Raw genomic sequence first — 14755 nt, 5'->3', positions numbered from 1 at the left:
GAGCAAAAGCCTACAGGTATTCCCAGGCGGTCTCCCATCCAAGTACTAACCAGGCCCCTCCCTGCTTAGATCCCGAGATCAGAGGAGATCGGGCGCGTTCAGGGTGGTATGGCCATAGACGCTGGGACCCGGCTCCCCGCGCCCCAAGAGCCTGCTCCCGGCCTGCCTCGTGAGCGCGCGCCATGCAGATGCGCGGCTCCGGTGGCGAGCATCGACCCGCTGGACGGCTCTGCCAGCACCGCGTCCCCCACCCCAGTCAGGCTCCCCGCCTCTTGCGAATGCCCCTGGCGTGGGCGGCGGGCTACTCCTGGCCGGCAGCGAGGCCCCTTCGCGCCACCCGAGGCTCCATGGGACACTGCCACTTCCCTGATGGTGCCAGAAGTCGTGGAACTCTGGCATCCTGGGACTCCCCGGACCCACACCGCCATACACCCCGCCCCCCTACCGCCACCAGGTTTACCCCCAACCGCAGCCCCAAGGCTGGTGGAGGCCTGCACCAGCAGGCAACCCTGGGCTTGGGAGTTGTGGGAGGACCCCGCGCCGGCGGCGTGGGCGGCTGCGGAGGGGGGAGGGGTTCGGCAGCGGCGGCGGCGGCGGCTGGGGCCGCCGCGGGGGACGCAGCTGAGGCAGGGGAGGGTGGGGAGGTAGGCGATGGCAACCGCAAGGATGGCGCCAGGGCGGCGATGGCGGCGGCGAGAATGGGGGCTTTGACGGTGGGCGCTGGGGCACGGGGGTCGATGGCGGCGGCGGCGGCGGCGGGGGCGGAGGAGGCCGGGAGAGCAGAGGCGGCAGATTGAGGGAGTATGGCGATGGTGGCGGCGGCGGGCCTGGGCGGGGGCGGGGGAGATGGCGGTGCTGGAGGCGGGGAGAGCAGAGGAGGGAGATTGAGGGAGTGCGGCAATGGCGGCGGCGGGGGCGGGGGTGGGGAAGAGGGCAGCGCTGGCGGAGGGGGTGGGGAGCGCGGTAATCACGGCGGCGGCGGGAGAAGCGGGGGCTGATCGCGAGCAGCGATGGCGGCGGCGGCGGCGGCGGCTGCGGCGCGGGAGGGTTGCGAGGTCGGCGATGGAGGCGGCGGCAGCGTTGGGGGCTGTGTCGGCGGGCGCTGGGCGCGGGGAGGGTTGGCGCCGGCGCCGGCGGCGGCGGTAGCGGGGAAGAGGGCGGTGCTGGCGGCTGAGGAGGGGAGAGCAGAGGCGGGTGATTGAAGCAGTACAGCGATGGCGGCGGCGAGGGCGGGGGCAGGGGTGAGGGCAGCGCTGGAGGGGGGTGTGGAGATCGCGGTGATGGCGGCGGATTTGGCGGTGGCGGCGGGGGCGAGGGCAGCGCTGGTGGCGGTGGCGGCGACCGAGGGTCGGCGAAGGGATCGAGATGACAGCCTCCGGGACTGAAGAGGACTAAGAAGAGGGTGTGCGGGGGAGCCCTGGCCGACGGGCCTGGTGTGCGGCCGGGGCTGCCAGCTTGTAGTGCCTGGCGGCTAACCCTCTGCTGGTCAGGGGGACCTTCGGCTGCCTGGGCGGCTGCAGAGAGGCAAGGGGCGGCAGGGGTCCCGAGGGAGCCACGCCGGGGCGGCGGCGCAAAAGGAGAGGCGAGCAAAAGCCTGCAGCTATTCCCAGGCGGTCTCCCATCCAAGTACTAACCAGGCCCCTCCCTGCTTAGCTCCCGAGATCAGACGACATCTGGCGCGTGCAGGGTGGTATGGCCTTAGGCGCTGGGACCCGGCTCCCGGCACTCCAAGAGCCTGCTCGCGACCTGCTTCTGAGCGCGCGCCATGCTGCTGGGCCGCTCGGGTGGCGAGCATGTCTGCCTGAGCGCCTCCCGCCCGCTCCCCGCCTCCTCCACACGCCGCTGGTGTGGGCGACGGGCGACTCCTGGCCCGCAGCGAGGCCCCTTCGCGCCCCCCAGTGGCTCCACGGGCCTCTGTCACTTCCCTGACTGTGACATATGTCTGGGCGCCCTGGCATCCTGGGCCTCCCCAGGCCCCCAACGGCTTTTACCCCGCCCCCCTACCCCAACCCCTCTCATCTCCCCCCAGCCCCACAACCGCACACCCCCCTTGCTGCTGTGCTGTCCCCACCTCTCAGGGCCACCGAGGGGGTCGCAGGGTCCTCTCAGTCCCCTCCACCCTAGGGACGTGCAACCCAGGCCCTGACCCTGGCCGGCCCCACCCACTGGCCCAAAGCCAGGGAGAGCCACCCGCCACCAGGGGGCAGCACCTCCAGTCCGCCGCCACCCTTCGTCACACAGCCTTCTTTCTGGGTTCTCGCCCCTCGTCAGCGACCGGCGTCCCGCCCGATCACTGGTCACTTCACTGGCTACACGTCACCTCTCCTGACCCAGGGAGGTGAGAGAGAGGATGAGAGAAGGCCAGAGACGGAGCAAGACAGAGGCTGAGAGAGACAGACGGGGACAGTGGGGACAGACTCGCAGAGAGCACTTTCCAGGCTCTGGGCCTCGCGTGGAGGGGTGCTGCGTGGGGGCTGCATGGATATCAGCTGTGACCGCTTGGCCATCAGCTGTTGCCAGTTGGCCATTGGCCACCGGCAGAGCTGCGGTGGCCAAGCTAGGAAGCGCGGATTGTGGACTGCAAATTGCAGAGGGGCGCGGACTGCAGTTGGCCGGCTTGGTGGGTCGGTAGGTTGGTGGGTGTGTTGGTTGGCAGAGAATCGGCCGGCAGGCTGGGGATCGGGCGGCTCCGGCTTGCCGAGTCTCCAAGCCAGCCGCCCGGGGGACATGGTGCTATGAGCCCCCTATCCGTGGCTCTGTTGGTGTTCCCTCTTGGCCTCGCCAAATCCTGCGTTCTTGTGCGGGCAGAGGGGCTAGAGTCCCCGCAGGACAGGGACAGACAGACAGAACGGGAGGAGGAGTAAGAGGGAGCGAGATGGAAATATACACGTATATGTACATGTATGTATCTAGACATACAGAGAGACATGGACAGAGACAGAGAAAGAGGGGGCTGGCACGCGGGGAGAGAGCTCCTGAGCCAGAGCCAGAGCCCAACAGGCACGTCACAGAGCCCGACAGACATGGGGTGGGGGAGGGTGGGAGGGACGCACAGGCGGGCACACGGACTGTTACAGACGCACTGAGGCTGTGTTGAAGTGGCAGCTCCTCCACCGGAGTGTGGTCGTGCCCGGGGCTGGGCTCCGCTAAGGAGGCATTGCCCTGGCGTTGGCAGTCACCATTGCAGCCTCCGGGGCGGGCCGCCAGGGTCTCCGGAGGGCCTGTGGTCTCTGAGCCCCGCCCAGGCACCCGCCCGCGGGAGGAGAGTGGCAGCCCCCAGGCACCCTGGTTGTGAGGGTTGTGTGCCTGCGTGCCTGCTCTTCCCTTGTGGTGGTCTCCCCTGGAGTCGATGGCGCGTGGTGTGTTGGGGTGCTGCTCCCGCCGTCCCCTGGTTTGTCCCGGCTCTTTGTGCCCTGTGTTTCAGGGACACCGTGGCCGGCGGGAAGGGAGGGCTCCTGGCTCTTGTGGGAGACGGGAGGGGCGCGCGGGGGTGTGGGGCGAGGTGCCTGCCAGCGGAGACAGAAGACTCCGGTGGGGCGGGGCGTGTGGGCGTCCCGTTGGCCCGAGGACACGCCGATCCTGTGTGTCGGGTCCCGGGGGCAGGCGCAGGGATGGGCGTCCCCTGGGCTCGGGCCGAGGTGTAAAGCACCGGCACGTCCTGGGATGGAGAGAGCCTGGTGGAGGCCTGCGCCGGCAGGCAGCCCTGGGCTTGGGCGTTGGGGGTTGCTGCGGCGGCAGGGTCGGGGAGCGAGAGGGAGCCCTGCGATGGCGGTGGCGGCGGCGGCGACCGAGACGCGGCTGACTGCTGCAGGCTGACGGCCTGCCTCGGCGAAGAGCACTAAGAAGAGGGAGTGGGGGGGAGCCCTGGCCGACAGGCCTGGTGTGCGGCCGGGGATGCGAGCTTGTAGTGCTGGGCGGCTGACCCTCCTCTGGCCAGGGGGACCTTCGGCTGCCTGGGCGGCTGCAGAGGGGCAAGGGGCGGCAGGGGTTCGGAGGGAGCCACGCCGGGGCGGCGGCGCAAAAGGAGAGGCGAGCAAAAGCCTACAGGTATTCCCAGGCGGTCTCCCATCCAAGTACTAACCAGGCCCCTCCCTGCTTAGCTCCCGAGATCAGAGGAGATCGGGCGCCTTCAGGGTGGTATGGCCGTAGACGCTGGGACCCGGCTCCCCGCGCCCCAAGAGCCTGCTCCCGGCCTGCCTCTGACCGCACGCCACGCTGCTGGGCCGCTCGGGTGGCGAGCATGTCTGCCTGAGCGCCTCCCGCCCGCTCCCCGCCTCCTCCGGACGCCGCTGGTGTGGGCGACGGGCGACTCCTGGCCCGCAGCGAGGCCCCTTCGCGCCCCCCAGTGGCTCCACGGGCCTCTGTCACTTCCCTGACTGTGACATATGTCTGGGCGCCCTGGCATCCTGGGCCTCCCCAGGCCCCGAAGGGCTTTTACCCCGCCCCCCTACCCCAACCCCTCTCATCTCCCCCCAGCCCCACAACCACACACCCCCCTTGCTGCTGTGCTGTCCCCACCTCTCAGGGCCACCGAGGGGGTCGCAGGGTCCTCTCAGTCCCCTCCGGCCCTAGGGACGTGCAACCCAGGCCCTGGCCCTGACCGGACCCATCCACAGGCCCAAAGCCAGGGAGAGCCACCCGCGCCACCAGGGTGCAGCATCTCCAGTCTGCAGCCACCCTTCGTCACAAGCCTTCAGTCTGGGCCCTCGAACCCTCCTCAGCGACCGGAGCCACGCCCGATGTCCGGTCCCTTCACTGGCTACACGTCACATCTCCTGACCCAGGGAGGTGAGAGAGAGAGGATGAGAGAAGGCCAGAGATGGAGCAAGACAGAGGCGGAGAGAGACAGACGGGGACTGTGGGGACAGACTCCCAGAGAGCACTCTCCAGGCTCTGGGCCTCGCGTGGAGGGGTGCTGCTTGGGGGCTGCATGGTCATCAGCTGTGACCGCTTGGCCATCAGCTGTTGCCAGTTGGCCATTGGCCACCGGAGGAGCTGCGGTGGCCAAGCTAGGAAGCGCGGATGGTGGACTGCAAATTGCAGTGGGCCCGCTTGGTGGGTCGACGGGCGGTGTGTCGGTGGGTTGGCAGAGAAGCGGCCGACAGGTTGGGGATCGGGCGGCTCCGGTTTGCCGTGTCTCCGAGCCAGCCGCCCGTGAGACATAGTGCTATGAGCCCCCTATCCGTGGCTCTGTTGGTGTTCCTTCTTGGCCTCGCCATATCCTGCGTTCTTGTGCGGGCAGAGGGACTAGAGTCCCCGCAGGACAGGAACCGACAGAGAGAACGGGAGGAGGAGAACGAGGGAGCGAGATCGAAATATACACCTATATGTACCAGTATGTACCTAGACATACAGAGAGACATGGACACAGACAGAGAAAGAGGGGGCTGGCACGCGGGGAGAGAGCTCCTGAGCCAGAGCCAGAGCCCAACAGGCACGTCACAGAGCCAGAGAGACATGGGGTGGGGGAGGGGGGAGGGACGCACAAGCGGGCACACGGACTGGGACAGACGCACTGACGCTGCTTTGAAGTGGCAGCTTCCCAACCGAAGTGTGGTCATGCCCGTGGCTGGGCTCCACTAAGGACGCAGTGCCCGGGCATTGAAAGTCACCCTTGAAGCCCCCGGGCCGGGCGGGAGGGCCAGTGGGCTCCGAGCCCCGCCCAGGAACCCCCCGTCACGCGGGAGGGGAGTGGCAGCCCACAGGCATCCGGGTTGAGAGTGTTGTGTGCCTGCGTGCCTGGACATCCCCTAGTGGTGGTCTCTCCTGGAGTCCGAGGGCGTGCGGTGTGTTGGGGTGCTGCTCCCTCAGTCCCTGCTTTGTCCCGGCTCTTTGTACCCTGTGTGTTGGGGCCACCGCGAACGGCGGGAAGGGAGGGTTCCTGGCTCTTGTGGGCGATGGGAGGGGGCGCGCGGGGGTGTGGGGAGAGGTGCCTGCCGGCGGAGACACAGGCTCGGCTAACTGCTGCTGGCTGACTGCCTGCCTCAGCGAAGAGGACTAAGAAGAGGGTGTGGGGGTGAGCCCTGGCCGACGGGCCTGGTGTGCGGCCGGGGCTGCCAGCTTGTAGCGCCGGGCGGCTGACCGGCCTCTGGCCAGGGGGACCTTCGGCTGGATGGGCGGCTGCAGAGGGGCAAGGGGCGGCAGGGGTTCGGAGGGAGCCACGCCGGGGCGACGGCGCCAAAGGAGAGGCGAGCAAAAGCCTACAGGTATTCCCAGGCGGTCTCCCATCCAAGTACTAACCAGGCCCCTCCCTGCTTAGATCCCGAGATCAGAGGAGATCGGGCGCGTTCAGGGTGGTATGGCCATAGACGCTGGGACCCGGCTCCCCGCGCCCCAAGAGCCTGCTCCCGGCCTGCCTCGTGAGCGCGCGCCATGCAGATGCGCGGCTCCGGTGGCGAGCATCGACCAGCTGGCCGGCTCTGCCAGCACCGCGTCCCCCACCCCAGTCAGGCTCCCCGCCTCTTGCGAATGCCCCTGGCGTGGGCGGCGGGCTACTCCTGGCCGGCAGCGAGGCCCCTTCGCGCCACCCGAGGCTCCATGGGACACTGCCACTTCCCTGATGGTGCCAGAAGTCGTGGAACTCTGGCATCCTGGGACTCCCCGGACCCACACCGCCATACACCCCGCCCCCCTACCGCCACCAGGTTTACCCCCAACCGCAGCCCCAAGGCTGGTGGAGGCCTGCACCAGCAGGCAACCCTGGGCTTGGGAGTTGTGGGAGGACCCCGCGCCGGCGGCGTGGGCGGCTGCGGAGGGGGGAGGGGTTCGGCGGCGGCGGCGGCGGCGGCGGCGGCGGCCGCGGGGGACGCAGCTGAGGCAGGGGAGGGTGGGGAGGTAGGCGATGGCAACCGCAAGGATGGCGCCAGGGCGGCGATGGCGGCGGCGAGAATGGGGGCTTTGACGGTGGGCGCTGGGGCACGGGGGTCGATGGCGGCGGCGGCGGCGGCGGGGGCGGAGGAGGCCGGGAGAGCAGAGGCGGCAGATTGAGGGAGTATGGCGATGGTGGCGGCGGCGGGCCTGGGCGGGGGCGGGGGAGATGGCGGTGCTGGAGGCGGGGAGAGCAGAGGAGGGAGATTGAGGGAGTGCGGCAATGGCGGCGGCGGGGGCGGGGGTGGGGAAGAGGGCAGCGCTGGCGGAGGGGGTGGGGAGCGCGGTAATCACGGCGGCGGCGGGAGAAGCGGGGGCTGATCGCGAGCAGCGATGGCGGCGGCGGCGGCGGCGGCGGCTGCGGCGCGGGAGGGTTGCGAGGTCGGCGATGGAGGCGGCGGCAGCGTTGGGGGCTGTGTCGGCGGGCGCTGGGCGCGGGGAAGGTTGGCGCCGGCGTCGGCGGCGGCGGTAGCGGGGAAGAGGGCGGTGCTGGCGGCTGAGGAGGGGAGAGCAGAGGCGGGTGATTGAAGCAGTACAGCGATGGCGGCGGCGAGGGCGGGGGCAGGGGTGAGGGCAGCGCTGGAGGGGGGTGTGGAGATCGCGGTGATGGCGGCGGATTTGGCGGGGGCGGCGGGGGCGAGGGCAGCGCTGGTGGCGGTGGCGGCGACCGAGGGTCGGCGAAGGGATCGAGATGACAGCCTCCGGGACTGAAGAGGACTAAGAAGAGGGTGTGCGGGGGAGCCCTGGCCGACGGGCCTGGTGTGCGGCCGGGGCTGCCAGCTTGTAGTGCCTGGCGGCTAACCCTCTGCTGGTCAGGGGGACCTTCGGCTGCCTGGGCGGCTGCAGAGAGGCAAGGGGCGGCAGGGGTCCCGAGGGAGCCACGCCGGGGCGGCGATGCAAAAGGAGAGGCGAGCAAAAGCCTGCAGCTATTCCCAGGCGGTCTCCCATCCAAGTACTAACCAGGCCCCTCCCTGCTTAGCTCCCGAGATCAGACGACATCTGGCGCGTGCAGGGTGGTATGGCCTTAGGCGCTGGGACCCGGCTCCCGGCACTCCAAGAGCCTGCTCGCGACCTGCTTCTGAGCGCGCGCCGTGCTGCTGGGCCGCTCGGGTGGCGAGCATGTCTGCCTGAGCGCCTCCCGCCCGCTCCCCGCCTCCTCCACACGCCGCTGGTGTGGGCGACGGGCGACTCCTGGCCCGCAGCGAGGCCCCTTCGCGCCCCCCAGTGGCTCCACGGGCCTCTGTCACTTCCCTGACTGTGACATATGTCTGGGCGCCCTGGCATCCTGGGCCTCCCCAGGCCCCCAACGGCTTTTACCCCGCCCCCCTACCCCAACCCCTCTCATCTCCCCCCAGCCCCACAACCGCACACCCCCCTTGCTGCTGTGCTGTCCCCACCTCTCAGGGCCACCGAGGGGGTCGCAGGGTCCTCTCAGTCCCCTCCACCCTAGGGACGTGCAACCCAGGCCCTGACCCTGGCCGGCCCCACCCACTGGCCCAAAGCCAGGGAGAGCCACCCGCCACCAGGGGGCAGCACCTCCAGTCCGCCGCCACCCTTCGTCACACAGCCTTCTTTCTGGGTTCTCGCCCCTCGTCAGCGACCGGCGTCCCGCCCGATCACTGGTCACTTCACTGGCTACACGTCACCTCTCCTGACCCAGGGAGGTGAGAGAGAGGATGAGAGAAGGCCAGAGACGGAGCAAGACAGAGGCTGAGAGAGACAGACGGGGACAGTGGGGACAGACTCGCAGAGAGCACTTTCCAGGCTCTGGGCCTCGCGTGGAGGGGTGCTGCGTGGGGGCTGCATGGATATCAGCTGTGACCGCTTGGCCATCAGCTGTTGCCAGTTGGCCATTGGCCACCGGCAGAGCTGCGGTGGCCAAGCTAGGAAGCGCGGATTGTGGACTGCAAATTGCAGAGGGGCGCGGACTGCAGTTGGCCGGCTTGGTGGGTCGGTAGGTTGGTGGGTGTGTTGGTTGGCAGAGAATCGGCCGGCAGGCTGGGGATCGGGCGGCTCCGGCTTGCCGAGTCTCCAAGCCAGCCGCCCGGGGGACATGGTGCTATGAGCCCCCTATCCGTGGCTCTGTTGGTGTTCCCTCTTGGCCTCGCCAAATCCTGCGTTCTTGTGCGGGCAGAGGGGCTAGAGTCCCCGCAGGACAGGGACAGACAGACAGAACGGGAGGAGGAGTAAGAGGGAGCGAGATGGAAATATACACGTATATGTACATGTATGTATCTAGACATACAGAGAGACATGGACAGAGACAGAGAAAGAGGGGGCTGGCACGCGGGGAGAGAGCTCCTGAGCCAGAGCCAGAGCCCAACAGGCACGTCACAGAGCCCGACAGACATGGGGTGGGGGAGGGTGGGAGGGACGCACAGGCGGGCACACGGACTGTTACAGACGCACTGAGGCTGTGTTGAAGTGGCAGCTCCTCCACCGGAGTGTGGTCGTGCCCGGGGCTGGGCTCCGCTAAGGAGGCATTGCCCTGGCGTTGGCAGTCACCATTGCAGCCTCCGGGGCGGGCCGCCAGGGTCTCCGGAGGGCCTGTGGTCTCTGAGCCCCGCCCAGGCACCCGCCCGCGGGAGGAGAGTGGCAGCCCCCAGGCACCCTGGTTGTGAGGGTTGTGTGCCTGCGTGCCTGCTCTTCCCTTGTGGTGGTCTCCCCTGGAGTCGATGGCGCGTGGTGTGTTGGGGTGCTGCTCCCGCCGTCCCCTGGTTTGTCCCGGCTCTTTGTGCCCTGTGTTTCAGGGACACCGTGGCCGGCGGGAAGGGAGGGCTCCTGGCTCTTGTGGGAGACGGGAGGGGCGCGCGGGGGTGTGGGGCGAGGTGCCTGCCAGCGGAGACAGAAGACTCCGGTGGGGCGGGGCGTGTGGGCGTCCCGTTGGCCCGAGGACACGCCGATCCTGTGTGTCGGGTCCCGGGGGCAGGCGCAGGGATGGGCGTCCCCTGGGCTCGGGCCGAGGTGTAAAGCACCGGCACGTCCTGGGATGGAGAGAGCCTGGTGGAGGCCTGCGCCGGCAGGCAGCCCTGGGCTTGGGCGTTGGGGGTTGCTGCGGCGGCAGGGTCGGGGAGCGAGAGGGAGCCCTGCGATGGCGGTGGCGGCGGCGGCGACCGAGACGCGGCTGACTGCTGCAGGCTGACGGCCTGCCTCGGCGAAGAGCACTAAGAAGAGGGAGTGGGGGGGAGCCCTGGCCGACAGGCCTGGTGTGCGGCCGGGGATGCGAGCTTGTAGTGCTGGGCGGCTGACCCTCCTCTGGCCAGGGGGACCTTCGGCTGCCTGGGCGGCTGCAGAGGGGCAAGGGGCGGCAGGGGTTCGGAGGGAGCCACGCCGGGGCGGCGGCGCAAAAGGAGAGGCGAGCAAAAGCCTACAGGTATTCCCAGGCGGTCTCCCATCCAAGTACTAACCAGGCCCCTCCCTGCTTAGCTCCCGAGATCAGAGGAGATCGGGCGCCTTCAGGGTGGTATGGCCGTAGACGCTGGGACCCGGCTCCCCGCGCCCCAAGAGCCTGCTCCCGGCCTGCCTCTGACCGCACGCCACGCTGCTGGGCCGCTCGGGTGGCGAGCATGTCTGCCTGAGCGCCTCCCGCCCGCTCCCCGCCTCCTCCGGACGCCGCTGGTGTGGGCGACGGGCGACTCCTGGCCCGCAGCGAGGCCCCTTCGCGCCCCCCAGTGGCTCCACGGGCCTCTGTCACTTCCCTGACTGTGACATATGTCTGGGCGCCCTGGCATCCTGGGCCTCCCCAGGCCCCGAAGGGCTTTTACCCCGCCCCCCTACCCCAACCCCTCTCATCTCCCCCCAGCCCCACAACCACACACCCCCCTTGCTGCTGTGCTGTCCCCACCTCTCAGGGCCACCGAGGGGGTCGCAGGGTACTCTCAGTCCCCTCCGGCCCTAGGGACGTGCAACCCAGGCCCTGGCCCTGACCGGACCCATCCACAGGCCCAAAGCCAGGGAGAGCCACCCGCGCCACCAGGGTGCAGCATCTCCAGTCTGCAGCCACCCTTCGTCACAAGCCTTCAGTCTGGGCCCTCGAACCCTCCTCAGCGACCGGAGCCACGCCCGATGTCCGGTCCCTTCACTGGCTACACGTCACATCTCCTGACCCAGGGAGGTGAGAGAGAGAGGATGAGAGAAGGCCAGAGATGGAGCAAGACAGAGGCGGAGAGAGACAGACGGGGACTGTGGGGACAGACTCCCAGAGAGCACTCTCCAGGCTCTGGGCCTCGCGTGCAGGGGTGCTGCTTGGGGGCTGCATGGTCATCAGCTGTGACCGCTTGGCCATCAGCTGTTGCCAGTTGGCCATTGGCCACCGGAGGAGCTGCGGTGGCCAAGCTAGGAAGCGCGGATGGTGGACTGCAAATTGCAGTGGGCCCGCTTGGTGGGTCGACGGGCGGTGTGTCGGTGGGTTGGCAGAGAAGCGGCCGACAGGTTGGGGATCGGGCGGCTCCGGTTTGCCGTGTCTCCGAGCCAGCCGCCCGTGAGACATAGTGCTATGAGCCCCCTATCCGTGGCTCTGTTGGTGTTCCTTCTTGGCCTCGCCATATCCTGCGTTCTTGTGCGGGCAGAGGGACTAGAGTCCCCGCAGGACAGGAACCGACAGAGAGAACGGGAGGAGGAGAACGAGGGAGCGAGATCGAAATATACACCTATATGTACCTGTATGTACCTAGACATACAGAGAGACATGGACAGAGACAGAGAAAGAGGGGGCTGGCACGCGGGGAGAGAGCTCCTGAGCCAGAGCCCAACAGGCACGTCACAGAGCCAGAGAGACATGGGGTGGGGGAGGGGGGAGGGACGCACAAGCGGGCACACGGACTGGGACAGACGCACTGACGCTGCTTTGAAGTGGCAGCTTCCCAACCGAAGTGTGGTCATGCCCGTGGCTGGGCTCCACTAAGGACGCAGTGCCCGGGCATTGAAAGTCACCCTTGAAGCCCCCGGGCCGGGCGGGAGGGCCAGTGGGCTCCGAGCCCCGCCCAGGAACCCCCCGTCACGCGGGAGGGGAGTGGCAGCCCACAGGCATCCGGGTTGAGAGTGTTGTGTGCCTGCGTGCCTGGACTTCCCCTAGTGGTGGTCTCTCCTGGAGTCCGAGGGCGTGCGGTGTGTTGGGGTGCTGCTCCCTCAGTCCCCTGCTTTGTCCCGGCTCTTTGTACCCTGTGTGTTGGGGCCACCGCGAACGGCGGGAAGGGAGGGTTCCTGGCTCTTGTGGGCGATGGGAGGGGGCGCGCGGGGGTGTGGGGAGAGGTGCCTGCCGGCGGAGACACAGGCTCGGCTAACTGCTGCTGGCTGACTGCCTGCCTCAGCGAAGAGGACTAAGAAGAGGGTGTGGGGGTGAGCCCTGGCCGACGGGCCTGGTGTGCGGCCGGGGCTGCCAGCTTGTAGCGCCGGGCGGCTGACCGGCCTCTGGCCAGGGGGACCTTCGGCTGGATGGGCGGCTGCAGAGGGGCAAGGGGCGGCAGGGGTTCGGAGGGAGCCACGCCGGGGCGACGGCGCCAAAGGAGAGGCGAGCAAAAGCCTACAGGTATTCCCAGGCGGTCTCCCATCCAAGTACTAACCAGGCCCCTCCCTGCTTAGATCCCGAGATCAGAGGAGATCGGGCGCGTTCAGGGTGGTATGGCCATAGACGCTGGGACCCGGCTCCCCGCGCCCCAAGAGCCTGCTCCCGGCCTGCCTCCTGAGCGCGCGCCATGCAGATGCGCGGCTCCGGTGGCGAGCATCGACCCGCTGGCCGGCTCTGCCAGCACCGCGTCCCCCACCCCAGTCAGGCTCCCCGCCTCTTGCGAATGCCCCTGGCGTGGGCGGCGGGCTACTCCTGGCCGGCAGCGAGGCCCCTTCGCGCCACCCGAGGCTCCATGGGACACTGCCACTTCCCTGATGGTGCCAGAAGTCGTGGAACTCTGGCATCCTGGGACTCCCCGGACCCACACCGCCATACACCCCGCCCCCCTACCGCCACCAGGTTTACCCCCAACCGCAGCCCCAAGGCTGGTGGAGGCCTGCACCAGCAGGCAACCCTGGGCTTGGGAGTTGTGGGAGGACCCCGCGGCGGCGGCGGGGGCGGAGGAGGCCGGGAGAGCAGAGGCGGCAGATTGAGGGAGTATGGCGATGGTGGCGGCGGCGGCGGTAGCGGGGAAGAGGGCGGTGCTGGCGGCGGAGGAGGGGAGAGCAGAGGCGGGTGATTGAATCAGTACAGCGATGGCGGAGGCGAGGGCGGGGGCAAGGGTGAGGGCAGCGCTGGAGGGGGGTGTGGAGATCGCAGTGATGGCGGCGGAATTGGCGGTGGCGGCGGCGGCGACCGAGGGTCGGCGAAGGGATCGAGATGACAGCCTCCGGGACTGAAGAGGACTAAGAAGAGGGTGTGTGGGGGAGCCCTGGCCGACGGGCCTGGTGTGCGGCCGGGGCTGCCAGCTTGTAGTGCCTGGCGGCTAACCCTCTGCTGGTCAGGGGGACCTTCGGCTGGCTGGGCGGCTGCAGAGGGGCAAGGGGCGGCAGGGGTTCGGAGGCAGCCACGCCGGGGCGGCGATGCAAAAGGAGAGGCGAGCAAAAGCCTGCAGCTATTCCCAGGCGGTCTCCCATCCAAGTACTAACCAGGCCCCTCCCTGCTTAGCTCCCGAGATCAGACGAGATCTGGCGCGTGCAGGGTGGTGTGGCCTTAGGCGCTGGGACCCGGCTCCCGGCACTCCAAGAGCCTGCTCCCGACCTGCTTCTGAGCGCGCGCCATGCTGCTGGGCCGCTGGGGTGGCGAGCACGTCTGCCTGAGCGCCTCCCGCCCACTCCCCGCCTCCTCCGGACGCTGCTGGTGTGGGCGCCGGGCGACTCCTGGCCCGCAGCGAGGCCCCTTCGCGCCCCCCAGTGGCTCCACGGGCCTCTGTCACTTCCCTGACTGTGACATATGTCTGGGCGCGCTGGCATCCTGGGCCTCCCCAGGCCCCGAAGGGCTTTTACCCCGCCCCCCTACCCCAACCCCTCTCATCTCCCCCCAGCCCCACAACCGCACACCCCCCTTGCTGCTGTGCTGTCCCCATCTCTCAGGGCCACCGAGGGAGTCGCAGGGTCCTCTCAGTCCCCTCCACCCTAGGGACGTGCAACCCAGGCCCTGGCCCTGGCCCTGGTCCTGGCCCTGGCCCACCCACCCACTGGCCCAAAGCCAGGGAGAGCCACCCGCCACCAGGGGGCAGCACCTCCAGTCTGCCCCCACCCTTCGTCACACAGCCTTCTTTCTGGGTTCTCGCCCCTCGTCAGCGACCGGCGTCCCGCCCCATCACTGCTCACTTCACTGGATACACGTCACCTCTCCTGACCCAGGGAGGTGAGAGAGAGGATGAGAGAAGGCCAGAGACGGAGCAAGAGAGAGGCGGAGAGAGACAGACGGGGACAGTGGGGACAGACTCGCAGAGAGCACTCTCCAGGCTCTGGGCCTCGCGTGGAGGGGTGCTGCGTGGGGGCTGCATGGACATCAGCTGTGACCGCTTGGCCATCAGCTGTTGCCAGTTGGCCATTGGCCACCGGCGGAGCTGCGGTGGCCAAGCTAGGAAGCGCGGATGGTGGACTGCAAATTGCAGAGGGGCGCGGACTGCAGTTGGCAGGCTTGGTGGGTCGGTAGTTTGGTGGGTCTGTTGGTTGGCAGAGAATGGGCCGGCAGGCTGGGGATCGGGCGGCTCCGGCTTGCCGAGTCTCCAAGCCAGCCGCCCGTGAGACATGGTGCTATGAACCCCCTATCCGTGGCTCTGTTGGTGTTCCTTCTTGGCCTCGCCATATCCTGCGTTCTTGTGCGGGCAGAGGGGCTAGAGTCCCCGCAGGACAGGGACAGACAGACAGAACGGGAGGAGGAGTAGGAGGGAGTGAGATGGAAATATACACGTATATGTACATGTATGTATCT

General features: G+C 68.7%; 6 pseudogenes; all 6 read right to left on the bottom strand.

Moving 5' to 3' along the window:
- On the bottom strand, positions 1-120 carry LOC148756650 (5S ribosomal RNA; annotated as a pseudogene).
- A 3911-nt stretch (positions 121-4031) lies between these two features.
- LOC148756649 (5S ribosomal RNA) lies at positions 4032-4151 on the bottom strand (annotated as a pseudogene).
- A 2039-nt stretch (positions 4152-6190) lies between these two features.
- Positions 6191-6310, bottom strand: LOC148756648 (5S ribosomal RNA; annotated as a pseudogene).
- Positions 6311-10224: 3914 nt separating this feature from the next.
- On the bottom strand, positions 10225-10344 carry LOC148756647 (5S ribosomal RNA; annotated as a pseudogene).
- A 2034-nt stretch (positions 10345-12378) lies between these two features.
- Positions 12379-12498, bottom strand: LOC148756646 (5S ribosomal RNA; annotated as a pseudogene).
- Positions 12499-13411: 913 nt separating this feature from the next.
- On the bottom strand, positions 13412-13531 carry LOC148756645 (5S ribosomal RNA; annotated as a pseudogene).
- Between the last annotated feature and the right edge of the window lie 1224 nt (positions 13532-14755).

The sequence above is a fragment of the Rhinolophus sinicus genome, chromosome 11 (genome assembly GCF_057876585.1).
Source record: "Rhinolophus sinicus isolate RSI-liver-muscle chromosome 11, RSI-T2T, whole genome shotgun sequence".
NCBI lineage: Eukaryota > Metazoa > Chordata > Mammalia > Chiroptera > Rhinolophidae > Rhinolophus > Rhinolophus sinicus.
The sequence above is the reverse complement of the archived record's forward strand: the minus strand, read 5'-3'. Positions and strand labels throughout refer to the sequence as shown.